This window comes from Dunckerocampus dactyliophorus, chromosome 8 (genome assembly GCF_027744805.1).
Source record: "Dunckerocampus dactyliophorus isolate RoL2022-P2 chromosome 8, RoL_Ddac_1.1, whole genome shotgun sequence".
NCBI classification, from domain to species: domain Eukaryota; kingdom Metazoa; phylum Chordata; class Actinopteri; order Syngnathiformes; family Syngnathidae; genus Dunckerocampus; species Dunckerocampus dactyliophorus.
This window is the reverse complement of record NC_072826.1, coordinates 8,841,090-8,858,594: the sequence shown is the minus strand read 5'-3', so window position 1 is coordinate 8,858,594 and position 17,505 is coordinate 8,841,090. Positions and strand designations below refer to the sequence as shown.

Sequence of the window (17,505 nt, the reverse complement as noted above, 5' to 3'; positions counted from 1 at the left end):
AATGAATGTATGGAAACAGTGCATTGGGCGTTCATGGTAAAGTATTCCTTATTTGAAAATAACCTGAATATTTTAGTGCTTATTACCACAAATATACTTTGAATTAAAGGAAAGAACATATATTAATGCAAAATAATTGAAACAGTGAAATATATTGAGTTTTGTTATTGTGACAAATGCATCACATCAGGCTTTCTGTAGCAATTTTAAGGCTAAAAACGCCAATATTTTTGTAGCTTGTTTAATATTCATTTATTCAAGATATATAGTAGTTAACAGTTGATTGTCGTTGAAAGCTGTATTTCACCCAAACCACATTTCTGCTGCAAAGTCACTGCAGTGTCTGCGGGGGCGACGTGAGACTGGTAATTGTGAATCTCTCTTCCATTCCTACACTGGTTGGAGAAGGCAAGGTAGTGTGCTGAGGTAGTAAGAACCCCAACCATTCCTTCTAATAAGTCCCTGTGGGAGCGACATGCTGCAAGTAGATGCAAGCCGTCTGCAGAGTGAGAGCACTACATACTTTGAGCAAGGTGCATATCAAGGTAAGTGTTAACAGTGGCTTATAGAATAACAACCTAATGTCACACTCCACCCTGTGACAGGTTATTGCTAAACACGCTGCGGTTACAACAAGATGTCACACCCAGTGGCGGTGTGATGTTTAGTGGATTACGTAATGTATTTTTGCTGAAGTGTAAACGTAACTCCCCTTTCTCATTGTTATTGTCAATGTTTGACTGTATAATGGGGGTTTGCAAAGCGGGGAAAGAAGTGCGCAACACTTTGTTTGCTTCTAATGGTCAGGGCAATGGTTTTATTTATTTTGAACATGCACACGAGTTACATTGGAATACATCACATATTACAATTCCCAAGTCCACATGTCCAAAAAGGAGTAGGAAGAAGCAAAGCATATGTAATCCTACCCCCTTTCTGTTCCACAACAATTGCTAATACATTTGTTCACTTCCTGTATTCCAAATGTACTCATTGCCAATTTTGAAATATGTAAAAAATGATAAGGAATTATCATTTGAATAATTGTGATTTTAGGAATAAAGGGTTTGTATGTTCTCTATAGCCGGCATACTGGATTAACCTAACTAACCTTTTTTGTAGCCCAGTTAGTGAGTGAAGTGTACTTTATAGTTAAGTTCCCCATGTTTTCACACAATAAGTTAGATATGGTAAAACCAGAGAACAGTATAGAGTTTGGAGCAATTTTTGGTCCAGAGCAAATTTTGCTTTGTTCAGTATTGAGGTATTTCACACCACTTTATGTTGTATATGTTTAATGTGAGAATTCCAGCTCGTATTGTCATCTATGATGACCCAAAGAAATGTATTTTTGTTCACCCTGTCAATGTCTGTCAATTTATACTTGCTCATAAGTGTCCTTTCTGCTATTACCAAATAGCATTATTTTAGTTTTACTCGGGTTCAGGGATAGTCTGTTTTTATCAAACCATCTTTTTAGTACAGTCATTTCATCTGTGACTTTTTTATTAGCTCTTGTGTGCTTTCTCCAGAACAAAATGCAGTAGTATCATCTGACAAATAATACTAACTTTAGGTCTTTTGTGACTTTACAGATGTCATATCGAGGTTGAACAGTTTTGGTCCCAGTATTGACCCCTGGGGTACGCCGCACAATATATTTAAGCTTGCAGATGTATATCCTCTAAAGGAGGCCATGTTTAAAAATAATAATAATTAAAAACACACTTTATAATATCAACTTCAGTATTTTAAGGGGATTTCAGCACCCCTAAAAAGGATCTGAAGACACTCGTGTTTTTTCCTTAAAAAAGATGTCCAAGGGAGACACATCAGTGTCAAATGTGTGAGGAGCAAGGCAGAAATCAATGTGAATAAAAGAAAAGCAAGACAGGAGGGATTTGCTATAGGTACTATCCAACACGTGTGGCTTCTACTCAACCCTTATTGTTGACACACAACACCCTTGTTGCAATTGCCAGCCCAGGATGCCATCAGTTGCCTCGAATGGCGTGCAGCAGGCCTCAATATAATTAATTTTCTTGGAAGCTTGGCCCCTAAGCTGCTGAACCTCTTCCTTTCATTTTATATCAGGTCCGCGGATCTCTTGCCCTTACAGCTTGTGATTCTGCTGCTGGGTTCTCGGGTCTTATCTGTGGCCCCAGTCTTATCTCCACCTTGTCCCTGCAACCTGACTGCAGGAGGATTAGCTCCAGACCTTTTGTTCGTTTTAGAATTTTCCCTTCAGTGAAAGACGGGAAGAAGCCCAAGATTAATCTTTTTCTGTGACTGCTCTAGCCATGTGTTGTCAGCGTTGTGGCAGATATGGTAAAGGTCACACAATATTTTATTTAATCCTTCACTTTTACAGATATTCAACTAAAACTAGGAGTAAATTCAACCTGCAAAGCCACATAACTTCCTTAATGAGTGTATGAAATATGCATCCTCATATATTTTATTTCATTGGATTACTTTAAAGTGAAAGGATGGAAAGCGGGTTGTGTTAAATTGGTTATGATGAGGCATACAGTGGATCAGGGTCAGGAACTGCCACCAGAAGAAGACCAAACAGAAAGTTGAAGGCTCTAATGATAGGACCTTCTGGGAGGAATTGCAAGCTCAGCCAATTAGCTGCTGAAATGCTAGCGATGACCTTTGACCTTGTCTGCTCTGCCTTCATTCTACAGAGAGTTCTCGTTTAGTTCATTAAGTCCGGAGTGGAATAGTTTCTGCTGTCTACAGCTGAGAATTACACTGACATCACAGGCCACAAATGGTCCAATTTCTACTCAGTACAGAGAGAGAGAGAGAGAGATGAAGGGAGTTCCGCTGAGACAAGAAAAGCGGAAGAAATAAATTGCATGTTCCCAGATATGAATTCAGACTTCTTATAAACTAGGGGTGTCCAAAGCGTGGCCTACAGCTCGATCTTTATTGACCCCTGGGGAATAACAATAGTCTATACATAAAATAAAAAATTAAACATTATGAAGGAGGATTAGGATCACACTGAAAAGAGAAAAAGTTTAAATATTGAAGGTTTGAACAAGATATCGCATTAAACAATAATAATTACTGAAATATATATAACAGCTGAGCATATCTTTACCTACACTGGCGTGGTGTTAGCGTGTTTTTTAATAAAAATAAGAATAATAGAGAAGGCATTAATATAAAAGTGGCCTGCCTCCTGCATCCTTTAATTTTCACCTCAATACACTAAATCTTATGGACAATCATCCCTGAGTGAAAGGCTTCTTGAGACGTCATCTGTACTTCTGTGAAGAAGGTGTCGGACGTTCCCTGAGTTCATAATAAATATGAACTATAATACTATAATACTAATTCATATTAAATAACTGCAAGACTTCAAATATCGGAGCTTCTACATAGAAGATAAGGGAATGTTCAGTGGGAGAAGATGTGCACAGACAAAGATGAGGGTGTAATGTACTGTAATGCTATTTACAGTATTTATTATGTGTTGTGTATAAAACAAAGACAAGTGCAATGTAATAGAGGGTCTGAGCACTGACATTGTGAAAGTTTAACATGACAGAAGGACGACAGCAATGAACTTTGTAGACAACCAATTTTGTTTTCCCATCACACATTACAGCAAGAGCTGAAAGACCTAAAGCGCACTTCCGGCCTTTACAATAAAAGAGCTGCGCATTTCATCCTGTCTGACTGTACTGAACAATATAAAGGGTCTCAGAAAAGTAGCTTCCAACAACATCAAATTAAAAGCACAAAATGAATACAGACTCACCATTGGTACGAGCATAGTGTTTGTGTTCCAGAGCAAATATGATCACATCGTTGTTTGATATGTGGGTGTCAGGTAGTGTGCTAGCATGAATTAAGTAGACACCCAACAATTACGAACACTAGCACTCATCACAGACTTAATGTCATCAAACCTCGCCTTTATGCATTTTCACACACTGCATCTGCATTTGGGAACAACAATGAATAATATAATATAAGTCTATTTGTGGCAGCAACAGTGAAAGTTATATATCGTTTTCACTGGGAGCACACAACTATGGTTTGGTTTGGTTGCAAGCTTATAAACTTTACAAAAACACAGAACTAACACTGAGGGTTGAACAATTTCCATTGCATTTATGTGAATGTATGGGTATAATTATGAAACTGTGTCTGCACAAATTAAGATAAATTTATGAGCAATATATACAATATGAGCGAACACGGCATAGTGTATATTTCCAGCACATGTATCTCTTTATCACACAGCATACAGTTATTTATTTAAAAAAAAAAATTCCAGAAAATTTTGGTCGAAATCCAAATTGTTGGTGTGTTTGAGTGGAGAGGGTCTAGTGTAGGCAGATTTTACATTTTAAGTCAAATATGCAGTGTATGTGTTTAGCACACATGCTATGGTTGCAAGGATCTGTTCTGAGCCCACAAGGACTAGAACGTAATCCTGTCATCAGCATTTAAATTGGGAGTGCCTCGCATCCATTCAAAATGCTTGACCATCTGCAGGCATTTACATTGGCAGGATGGTAGCGTTTGCACAGGAGCACAGTTGGAAATCTCTCACAGATTCCATTCGCCCTGAGACACTGCACTTGTGTTTCACCCTGTTCACAAGTATCTGTCTCAGTCTGGAGTAGTCATGTCCTTTCGTAAGAAGCAGTAACATGAGCCTCACAAATAGATGTGGCGCTATACGTGTTTGTCCTTGCTCAGAATTACATTGCAATGGGACTGTCTTGTGTACAGTAGCCCCTCATTTTATTGCAGTTAATTGGTTCCAGACTTGACCGTGATAAGGATGTTTCCATAGGATGTACTACTCAGTATATTAGGCATAAATTATACATAAATAAGACTTTTGGGACAGTTTTCTGGACGGCGTACGCCCTGGGGGAGCTATTGTCTTGTCAATGCAACATTACTGACACCTAGTGACCAGTGTAGAATACCACATATCGCGTCTTTGAATGTGTCTTCTGAATGCCTTTGTATTTTCATTCTTTAGGCATTTTTATGCTTGAAAATGCTTAATTTAGGCGAAGAATACGTACAATTTACTTACATATGCATATTTTTGGACTAACAATATGCGTTAGTCAACCACGAAATACACTAAATATACTAATAACATACTAATAATATACTAATAAATGTATTCTGAAAAACCGTTGCAACATGTCGATGGACTATAGCTTGTTGTTCCAACTCTGTACGGTAAAAGGCACCATAATACGCACCTTGTCTGACAGAGAATAAGAAGACACAGCAGGAGGGATCAATGTAGCCAACTTAGCGACTCTGTCACTATATGCAGCGAGTACTCAAATTACATAGACGAGTCATGGCCAATTATACGCACATACACATATATCATCCCTCGCCACATCGCGCTTCAAATTTCACAGCTTCACGCTATCAAAAATATATTAATTAATAAATCATGCTGTTTTGTGGTTGAATATGGCCTGTTATTAGTCAAAACATATGCATATTTAAGTAAATGTTACATACTTTTTGCCTAAATTAAGCATTTTCAAGCATAAAAACAGTATATGAACTAAAATACAAATATAAGGCATTCAAAAAGACATTTCAAAGACGAGGATATGTAGTATTCTACACTGGTCACTAGGTGTCAGTCATGTTACTGCAATTATCGGTGAGACACACAAGCGCCAAACTTGATCGCAGGCACAACAGGCTTTCATTGCAGGTTTGAATTAACTCACAACAGGCACAATAATGCCTAATAAAAATCCCTAATAAAAACACAAGCTAAAATGAAACTCAACTCTGAACCCCCGACCTCATTTCCTGTCCGCCTCTCACTCAGCTGCCATAGGGAACACATTCACAGCAACACACACAAACACAAATCTTATTTACGCCTTAAATGGCTTATTTACTCTTATTATTATTATTTATTGTAAAGGTGACTACTGGGGTGTTAGTTCATGTCTAGGGGCTTTAATAATATTCAAAACTGTATTTAAAAGGTTGTAAACAGGTTTTCCATGCTGTACTACGAATGTCCCGAACCACATTTTTTGGCTTCCGATCCAATCCGATTTTTTTAATAGTCTTGCCGATCTGAATTTTTTTTTTATAAGCTTTTTTTGCAACAAAGCAAAACATGTTGCTAGCTCTTCAAAGCATTAAAAATAATGCAAGCAAAGTATTGCTGAATGTACTTTTTTATTATACAGCATGATCAACAATATTGTTTGGCTTTTGTAACAAGTCAGGTCCATAATCCAATAAAAGTCCATCCAATAAAAGATCAAATTGGGAAAAAAGGGGCGTGCAAAATACTTTTAGGGTAGGACTAATCATTTGACATGGTTATAGATCAATTTGTGGTGTGATTTTGAATATATTTTTAAAAATTTTAACAAACTCTTCAATGCAATAGTAATTTATTGACAGTCCCTAGTACAAACAACCAGTGGTTAGAGCAGCACATCCCGTGCGAGTTCCCCGCACCAGGACACAGCAGTCCCAGCATAGTGAGGAGGAACTTCCACTGTATCTACTGAGCTGAATATCCAACGTCCAACGGGAAACTAACATCACCACGGTACACCGCGAACATGTTTACATGGTGATGTTGCATTTTCTTCTTCTTGCGGGTGGCGGGAGTCGAGTGGCAACCAGCTTTGATATGCAGTACGGCACCTACTACGTTGGAGTGTACCCCAGAGTTACGGAAGAGAAGCGGAAGCCGATATTATCCGATCTTCAACATACAGAGGATTGGCAGCCGATCCCGATCCTGAATCCTGATCGGGACATCCCTACTAACTATGAAAATATTTGATTGATAAATAAGGAATCCTACTTTGCCGAAAATGACCTATCACGGTCGGGTTTGGAACCAATTAACCGCAATAAACAAAGAATTACTGTAATATAAATATGGATAGGCATTGTATAATTGTATCACCTCAATCCAACTGGCAGGAGTAGGCATGTTACCCATGTTATAATGAACCAAAAAAAAAAAACACTGAATCTTTTGCAGAGCTTTTTCAGAAATGCACAGGACATGTAACAGTGTTGTGTTTACAGAGTGGTTGCTCACATCACGTTTAATATTAAGCTACACGTTAAAAACCATAAAAAGGAGCGGCATGAGGTAGGAGAATAAGTAAAACCAGAAAAAAAAACTCATAAAACACTCATGTTTCGTTCCACCCACACCTCAGATGTTGAAAGTAGAAGCAGTCAAAAGAAACTGTCAAATCAATTTTTAGCTGAAACGGCTGTGAGAAAATTACAATGGAGCTTACAGAAAATGGCATGGTTACAATAGATATGAGTGAACCTAATTGGATGTATTGTTGTGGTTTGAAAGTCTTCAAAGTGCACTTTTCTTCTCTCCACTTTGACTCAAGGTATTATATGCCTCTTGTGTTTAAACCTCAGCTGACAATAAGTGTTTCATTTCAACTACATGGAGGAAAGGCACCCTGCTGAATTTTTGTGTTATACTGTACACTAAAATTTAGGCTCGGGTGATCTTCCATCCATCTAAAACTATGCAAAATGCATCATTACATGACGACTATTTTCCTCCGTCGAAGTCTGGAACACAATTTTTTCAGTGTCAAAGTCATTAACCTAAATGAAAGAAACTTAATTTATTTGTCGTTTGCATGGAGGGTCACCAAACAGCCAAGACGGCTTTACGCTTCAGGTTCTATTTTGAGACACGGAGACAAGAAAAAACATGACTGACAAGCAACAGCTGGGAAGGAGGATAACACGAGGGTGGGATGCAGGAACACAGGTGTCAGTCACAATGCTCTATTAAAAAAACAAAGCCTGCAGCGTTAGTTAGTGAAGATCTTATTCACTCATGTCTTTGACAACTTGTCAGCAAAGAAAGATTGTTTGACTGTTCACAGTCAAAGGAGGGTATCCATCCATCCATTTTCTATGCCGCTTGTCCTCAATAGGATCGCAGGGGTATGCTGGAGCCTATCCCAGCTGCCTTCGGCGAGAGGCAGGGTACACCCTGGACTGGTCGCTAGCCAATCGCGGGGCACATATTCACACTCACATTCATACCTATGGACAATTTCGAGTCTCCAATCAACCTAACATGCATGTTTTTGGAATGTGGGAGGAAACCGAAGCACCAGCCAGTTACAGTATCGGATCATTTCAGTTGCTAGGTACAATGCGTGTGCATTTGAGCCTGCCTGCCCAAAAGGACGAGGAGGTGATCTCGGTGAACAATCAACAACCGCTTTATTGAACAAAATAGGTTGCTGTCGGCCACAATCACACCGCAAACATCAACAAGAATGTAGCAGGAAGAATATGAGAAAAATGTCGCGGACTGTCCAACTGTCCCCCTCGCACACTAATTCAGAGTCTAATTCACTTTAGTTAAAAACAAATTGTTTTCAGATACTTCTTAGTTTTATTTATTTTTTATTTTTTAATGAACTGAAAAACATTTGTGTTCTTACCTTTTATCTGTATATGAAGTACATGCACCCTCCTTCTCCAGGAAAAAGTTCTGATAGTTTGTTGTAAAAGTTTGATCAGTGGGCGGGGCTTGCACACTAAACAGAGAAGCCACCTCATCTTAGGTTTCTACCCTGTATTTCATCAGGAAGGATCTGCAAATTCAGCGATTTTTACATTAAAAAAAAGTTTAAAGCGATTGGAATCATACAAAAAATACATTTATAATACAGTTCAAATTAAAAATATTAATATTTATTTTGCATTATCGTTTTTTTTTCATCATGACAAGTGAGGCTCTACCTGGATGGAGGGGTCGCCAACCTGTCAATCGTGCGCTACTAGTCGATCTTTAGGACTTGGCCAGTCGATCGAGAGAACATTTAGAAAAACATTTATTATCATATCAGTGGCCTCACCTGCCGGAGAGAGACCAACAGGTACGCATTTTGTCCACTGAACACACCCGTATGCCTCGCCGCTATCCAGGCAGCAACCTGCGAGCCCCAACAAGGAGCCCAGTCCCCAAAACCCGGCCGCTCTTGTGCAGATTCAGGGCCGAGACCGGGGATCTTGGTCTCAAAAAGGTTGGTGACCACTGGACTACAGGGTCTGAATGTTTTCTTAGGAGATTTTTATGGGATAAATGTTGTGGGATGGACAGGGAATGGCTGTCCTAAGCCCTCTAAATCCTTTTGGTGTGGAACACCACTGTGTGAGAACTATATTACATCAGACTTAAATGCTAAGCTAAACTGACATAAGTAATTGGCAATGGCAGTAATATGGATGTAGCATAAAAGTGACACTAACGAAAAGAGACCGCAAAAAATATGATGATGGGATTTGGTATGTGTGTTTAAAAGATATGAGTATATCTAATACATAAAATGCTATTTATGGCCGTGTCTCTCCCTAGAGAGGACTGACACACAAGCTTTAAGAAAATATAACCTCAACCATTCATGCACACTGCACTATTCCATCTCATGCCCTGCGCACACATTCAATCACATGGATTGAGATGCACTCATGTAAGAAGGAACACAAAAACACTCACCTGCATGCTTGTTGAGATGTCGTGTTTATATGTGCATGCGCATGTGACAGATTGGTCTATGAAAACTATTCATAATTCATCAAATAAAAAGCAAAAGTCAATGTTAGTGGATGCATGCTATACTATACGCAGCTAAACACGCCCAGTGTGCGTATTCGTTTCATGCTCGGAACTCTTCATCACGTGTACTCTAAACTGGCCCGGTAGAGTCAAATACAGTACAGTGGAAACACAATCCATTCCATGACCCTGGTCAAAACCCAATTTGTTCTATGGGGAAACAAACTGTTTGCTGTTGCTCTTCCCGCCATCAGTTAATAAAGGTTAGTTAATTAACTGTAACATTCTTCACAAGTGTAAAAGGAAGCTAACCACAGTTTATTATCAAACGATGAAGTCATATGTATCTTTGATGGTGTGCATCAGATCCAGTAATGAGCGTGTAGGGGAGAGTACAAGTCACTTCACTACACGCGGATGACCTTGTCGGGCTGACAATAATACAAATTTAAAAAATTTTAAAAAACCTGTGTAATGCCAACTGAAAATTAACAAAATTCTTAGATTGTACGTAGCACGCCTTCATGGAATAAGACAAAAATACATTCCAAGGAAAAAAGCGGTCATGCATCCCAATTGAGTTGCATAAGTGACAAGACAAGTGCAAGACAAGCCTGCACAGCGCTGTCTTGTCAAAAGCACCACATACTTTACCAAACAAGTTTACCAAGTAACTTTAGATACCCACCAAAATAGAGAGGACCTAAAGAAAACCTAATAAAGTGGAGGCAGTGGGCAACGCCACACAAGCTCTTTTTAACATGCCAATTGCACCGTGTACGTGAATGAGGCACCGATCAACTCCTCTGTGGCTCCAGCCTGCACATTCTGTCTTGAGAGAGGCGGTCGCTGTGTGTGACTGACCAATCACAGAGCGTGAAGAGTGAATGCATGCATTTTCTTTCATCACGATTACGGATAATGGTGAGATGTATTCGTTTCATGCTTGTATTCGGCAAAAATGTGTTATCCGCAACGGATTATTTGTTACTGTAGTTATCATATTTTCCATCACTGGTATCTTTCCCTTGTGGTATCACAATAAGACATGCTGAATATGAAGCATATTTGTCCTGAAGATGTTGGTTGAATTCTAAATTGCACAACTTTTTGGATGTTCCACCTTATTATTAATACAGTAAGTGTTGTCTGTGCGCATTTAATTCTGAATACAGAGACTTTAAAGTGGGTGTTGAAACTACTCAAGATGGTCAAAGGTTTATCTTTTAAGAAACAAAAATGTGTGATGGTGCTGCCATGCCTGCAGCACAGCTTGTGTCCCCTTGTATGTGAATGACATCTTGGTAGGCGTACTCAGGTGGAACAAAAATACAAAGGCATTTGCCATTTTTGTGACAGTTGATAACATTTTTGTGTGGCATGTTCATAGAGCAATGAATGGGGAAATAGTGTGTGAGGGGGCAAAAGCGCAAGTCAGAGTGAGAAAGTGTGTGCATGGAGCAGCTGCACAGCAAATCTGTTTATTCTGCACAATTTGGCATCAAACACAACAGAGTGCTGAGTACCTGCTCCTGCTTATGGTGCCCCATTACCATGGAATTTATTGCTGCCTTAAGAGCACGCCCTCATTTGCGCTCCTTACATGCTCTCTAGCTGTGGTAATGGGGTTGCTATTGGGCTTTTTTCCCCTCACTTCTATCAGCAGGCGACAGACAAGTCGTCAGAGGCACTCATTACAAACCCAAATGGCCTCGGCATGAGAACGCTGGCATGCCCACGTAGCCGTCATCCAATCCTGGCATCACCACCATCTCCCCTGTCACCTGAAGGAACGGTGCTCAGACGTCAAATTCAAAAGCCTACTCTGCCCACGAACACGGTGGTATTTCACTCAAACTGCCACTCACTTTACAGCACAGCCGGACAGATGTCAAACCATTCTGAGCGCTTCATTGTCCTTCACTTCCCCCATGCAGGCCAGTAATTTTTGCTTGAATGTTTTGCCATCACAACAAATAAGAAGACATCTTTGACACGTGAGGCTAGTCAATGGTATGATGCCGCACTAAGGAGAGAACATTTCCTGATAAGAAATGGAAAAAAAAAAATAAAAACTCATCCATTTGATTGAAATATACAGTGGAACCTCGGTTAGCGTCATTAATCCATTCAAGATGGTGCGACTCAAACCGAAACAAACTCTAGACAAATGAAGCTTCCCCCTAAGAAACGATGCAAATCCAACTTGATGATGCAATGTCAGAAGACCTTGCGTGTGAATGCTGAAAAGCTGAAGCAAAACTGAAATGCTTTGAAAAGGTGCAAAAATCTAAATATAGAATGAACAAAGGAGCTGTTTGAAAGCTGAATAATGAATGAATTAATCTTGAATAACGTGGCGTTATCATGAATAACGCTGCAATGTGCTGTATAACGCTGCATTATCATGCATAGCGCTGCGTTGTCATGTATAACGCTGTTTTATGCTGCATAACGCTGTTTTATGCTGTATAACACTGCGTTGTCATGAATAACGCGGCGTTGTCATGAATACGTACAGAATTTTATAAATGTGAATGTCTTTGAAGGCATTCACACAATTAATCCATTCCGGAAACACGCAAAAATGTTAAGATAAAACATTCCTTTCCTCTACTGGTGGGTAATTTGGGATTTTTTTTCCAGTTCCAGTCCAATATTTCCAAAGTAGTTATGGAACTTTTCAACTGCCTCATTCATATTGTCATTTTTGACATTTCCATATGTGAAATAGTGAGGGTCGTCTGCTTTCTTGACACCATTCCGTATAACACTGTTTAGGATGCCCCATGTTGCTCTAATGCTGTTTTTGTTCTTGTTTAGTAATTGACTATAGTACTCTTTCCTACACTGTCAAAATGTTTAAATTATTCTTCTATAATATATCCATCCATCCATTTTCTATACCGCTTCATCCTCATTAGGGTCGCGGGGGCATGCTGGAGCCTATCCAACATGCAAACTCCACACAGAAATGGCCAGGGGAGAATCGAACCCAGGTCTTCCCGATCTCCAGGCTGTTCCTGTATTGGCCAACATGCTAACCACTAGACCACCGTGCGGCCTCTATAATATATAATCTCCTATATAATGTATTTTTCCTCTTATAGGCATTTTGCAATCCTGTCATCCACGGCTGATGTCTCTTCTTTTGCTTATTAGATACTTCTCTCAGTGGACAATGTCTGTTGTAGCACTTCATATAAATGTTAAGAAAGTTTTGATATGCCTCGTTCACATCATTCTCGCTATACACGCTCTCCCATCTTTGTATTTCCACATCTTTCTTAAAGGCACTAATACTTTCCTCTGAATGTGATCTTTTGAATGTCCTTCCCTCTTTCTGTTTTTAGAGCTTTCATTGTAAATCGTAAACAGCGGAACATGGTCACTAATATCATTAATTAACAGTCCACTCTTTGTGTTGATGTCAAAATCATTGGTGAATATATTATCAATAATTGTTTTACAATGAATGATCTGTAATTCTACTTGGTCTGGTGATAGGGGGATATACAGTAGACTTAAACTGTGCTTTGTATCTATAAAATCATCTATTCTGTTTTGCTTATTTGAATTCAGAAGGTCAATATTGAAATCTCCACATACAAAGATTATTTTTTGGCTAATGTCTGTTTATGTTGCTTGGTTCAATCCTCGAATATTTCAATGCTAGACTTAGGTGTTCTATATAAACAATTTATTAATACATTTTTACTTTTCTCTACTGTTTTCAATAGTTATGCATTCTAAAATGTTATCTATTTGGAAGTATATCTTTTCTTTGTTGTTTTTGCTGTTTTATTAGTGTCATTATTTTCGTCCATCGTTTTTACCTTTCCGTTGTACAATTCGTTATTAGGTGTGTTGTGTAGTTTTGTGTTTTATCGGCTGCTGTACAGCACTTTCGGCAGTTAACTGTTGAAAATGTGCTATATAAATAAATTTGACCTTGACCTACAGTATATCTTGACGTTGAGCAAAACTCAACACATGAACACAATCTATGGCACAGCTAATCAGGGCATGATTTCTTAAATTACCTCCCAAATCCTACTTTCCGGAGATGTGTGGGGTAGTTTGTATTTGAGGCTCATTTTCCGTCCTCTACAGCCAGTGGTGAGCCACATTCACCAGATCACTGGAACACTTCAGGCACCATTCACTGTAAAGGTGGGAACAAAGGAGGATTTTTATCTCATGAAGGCAAAATGGTGTTCCGAAATGCATATCAACAGAAAACGTCAAGGTGAACGTTCACAATTGTAAAAGAGTGACAACATTCTGTTCTCACCACTAACACTTGAGCCCACGATCCAACAGCTGACTCTTTCTAATATGGGGACTTGAGTTTGTCAATCTGCAGCAAAACGGACGAAAACGTTATTATCATTGCAAAATTATATTTCAATAAACATATGTTGTTTAACATTCACTGACAACTTTTAAAAAAACAAATAAGGTGTCAATTGTTTATTTTTAAAACGATGACGTCACCATCCTTTCGCGACCTGGTCACGTGACCAGAAGTGAGCGTTGCAAACAAGCCATCATAATAGCTGAATACTTTGACTGGCATGACTCACCCCAGTCCATATTTCTTGGTATTTTCTTGTCTTATACTCCAAAATGACCGACAAAAGTAATTCCACTTTGTTGTCAGTCTAAACAAGGCGGACAAGCGGAATACGGCGGACCTTTATGCGTTCTTTCTTCTTTTTGGCGTCACGTGATTCTGTCTGTGTGTGTTAACAGCGCCACAGGTAGGCGAACCTTGTGTATTGCATCCTTTTCACCCGGTAATACGTTCCCGTTTGGATGCGACTATTTACTAATCCCGAGGCGGTTAAAAATCTCACTAACTCTGTGGTGCAGTTAGCATGCAAAGCAACCCAATGGTTAGACAGTAAACCCATTCAAACAGAAGACCAAAGTATATTAGCAGTGGCCCTGAGTGAAGAATTAATCGCAGCTCCCACTCAAATTCAAATGAAACACAGTTTATGGCCCCTCACTGCATATCATGTAGTTTTTACTCTACACAGTTACGTTTAACTTTAAAATATTCAACAACTGTGTTAAATACACTTAAAATGCTTGCATAAATCCAATAAATGTACAATATGTCTATGTATGTCAGGTTAATGTTAGACTGGCTGTCCTGTTAGGCTGATGTCGAGCTTTTTTTTTAATGCCGTGCGATCGCATTACGTTCGAGATACTCCAATTTGGCGTGGGCCGGAGCCGGTTCTGGGGTAAGCTTCAGGCGCGGATTTAGACGGGGGTGTACTCCCAACCCCCACCCCGTTTTGAGGCACCCACGATTTTTTTGCCGGATCCTGATGTATGTCCATAGGGACATGCATCTGAATTATGGGCGCGTGGTGGACGCATATGCCAGAATGCAACCGAGACGCATGCTATTCCTGAACCCACTGCCAGGCTGATAATTTACATTGGACTTTGAACGTGTGCTGTACATGGCTATTCAGGTGGAGGTGCAAAATAAAGGTTCTGGCATCATGACTATAAGGAAAACTGTTGTCTATTCTCAATGAAAATTAACCAGAAAAGCGATCCCCAGTCACATAAAATTATACTCAAATCCTCGGAATTTACAGCTGCTTCAAATTGGAAAATATTTCAGGAAATTGAGTTTCTCCTAGTACCGGTAATTTTATCAATAGAATGTTGTTTAATGCTTAAACGATATATTCCAAGGATAAAAATAACAACAAACTCTTGAAATTAAGGACATAAAATTGGCCTCAGATATCACCAGTTTGCCGGAAATGAGGTCTAATTTTAAAAATGTTTCTGGGGGAGGGCCCCCAGACCCACCGCACCATTTCCAGCGCCTCGGCCTACGGCCTCGGCCACACCCCCCCTTTTCAAAAAATCTAGATCTGCCCCTGAGCTTGATCGTTCTTTCGTTATGGGGCTTTATGCCAGGGCTGACGTAGACATCCTGGGTTGCTGTTGGGACCAGCCGGTGATTTCTTCTGGCTCTCCCCCTCCCCCTTGCTGTTTATGAGCGCATGTCACTGGCAGGTAAGATGCACCTAGATTTAAGTTGTTTTTTTTATTACAGTATGAAAGACTGGCATCCTCCTTTTTTAGGCACAAAACTGCAGCCGTTGCAAAGGCTGCTACTCAAGGGTGCCTTTGCTTTGTCGGGATTTGCAACAGCACACAATCTAACCTTTTTTCCCCCGAGCAGAGGCAGGCTGGTGTGGCCGACTTGGTGTCTGGGTGCAGCATCCAGGGGCGCTCCTAACCGAGCAGGGTTTCCCTCTACTGGTGGGAATAACCAAGCACTTATAATTGTAGCTTTTTAATACAGTTTCAGTATGGTTAGTAGTTTCATTTAGTTTTTATATTACGTTATGTCTGTTTTTTTGTTTACATTGGTTGCTGTGTTTTGTGATTGCTTTTGTTTTATTGATTCAATAGTTATTATATTCCAGTGTCAACGTGTATTTTTTCCTTACAGGCCTATAGTGTTTTTATTATAGTTATCAAACAAACGTCGATGTATTTGTTACAGCCTCAGTCTCTATGTGGTGTCCGCACTTGACGTGGCCTTCAATTAAGTTGTGGTGTTTTCTGTGTGAATTATCCATCCATCACCCATCTTCTATGCCGCTTTTCCTCACTAGGGTCGCGGGTGGTATGAGTCGCCAATTAACCTTTTGGAATGTGGGAGGAAACCCACGCACGGGGGGAACATGCAAACTCCACACAGAGATGCCCTTCCTGATCTCCTGACTGTGCGGCCAACATGCTAACCACTAACCACCGTGCAGCACCTCTGGGTGAAACCCGTGAAGTTTCAAGTTTTTGTCTGACTTGTAAAGTCTTTCAAATGTTGGAACTCCAAATTGTACAACGTTAGGAGCATTTGACTTTGGAAATTACACTGCATGAGTTAGACTGACATTGTCCCAAAAGGATACATTACACTACCTTATACATTCAACACACTATCAAAATAATATACACACGTTACAGCTCTGGTATTAAGGCTAAATGTAACTTTTCTGTGAGCTCACTTACATTGTTGCCAGATATCCCACTAAAGAAGATGTATTGCACATCGGTCTCTTATCCAGCTGAGATGCCGCCACATCTTGTAGAAATTGCAGTGGGTGATCAGCAAACCATTCAGATCCTCAATTTAAGGCCACCGAGTGGTTGCCAGAAGATATTGGCTCAGTTTGACTCACTGACTGCTTCAAATTTGAATTACCTGAAGCAATAACAATCCAGATATGCAGGTTCATTTATTGCGTTATTGCTGACCTGTTGATCCCGAAAGGAGCAAGAGCTGAGTTTGCGTCATATGACGTAACTGCCGTGATTCAACACACATTGTGGATAAATCAAGTCGAGGAGCGAAGCTATACTTTTTTAAATGCAAAAGAAAATACATAGAAATAACTAGCATATGTGCGCAGAGTAGCATATTGGTGAGTCTGTTACTAAGTTCCCCGCTCTTGCTCATTCACAGGTCCTAACGACGTACACCTGAGAACAAAGCCCACAGTGACACCTACAGGACGGGATGAAGTTTTGCAACTGGAAGCAGCAATGGCACTGAGCTGCAAAGGTGTGTGCTCTTTGCGCTCGTGTTTTTATGTTAATACCAGCTTGCTGCAAGCGCGATGTTTTGTAGTTATTGCACTACTTCTTGACTTATTGAATTTTTTCACCCATTAAAGTCACAGAAAATCAGATTTAGCCTTTACTAAATCATTATATGAGTTGTTCATACACAACCAATACCAGTACCAGATCTGTTCTTCTGCTAAGGTAAGTTTTAATTTGACTGCATCACAATGACAACTATTTCTATATTTTGGTTACCTTGTGTAGCTTTGAGTCGTTAAGGACTTGAA

At 39.7% G+C, this 17,505-nt stretch overlaps 1 long non-coding RNA gene across 5 annotated transcripts in view; it reads right to left on the bottom strand.

The window, feature by feature from the left end:
• LOC129186839 (uncharacterized) overlaps window positions 1-17,111 on the bottom strand; it is a 73,942-nt gene extending 56,831 nt beyond the window's left edge. For all 5 annotated transcript variants that reach the window (XR_008572304.1, XR_008572303.1, XR_008572305.1 and 2 more), the window contains exons 1-3: window positions 16,664-17,111; window positions 13,902-13,967; window positions 13,651-13,772 (exon numbers count right to left, since the gene is read on the bottom strand). This is a non-coding gene — a long non-coding RNA (uncharacterized LOC129186839). The remainder of the gene's footprint in view (window positions 1-13,650; window positions 13,773-13,901; window positions 13,968-16,663) is intronic.
• Between the last annotated feature and the right edge of the window lie 394 nt (window positions 17,112-17,505).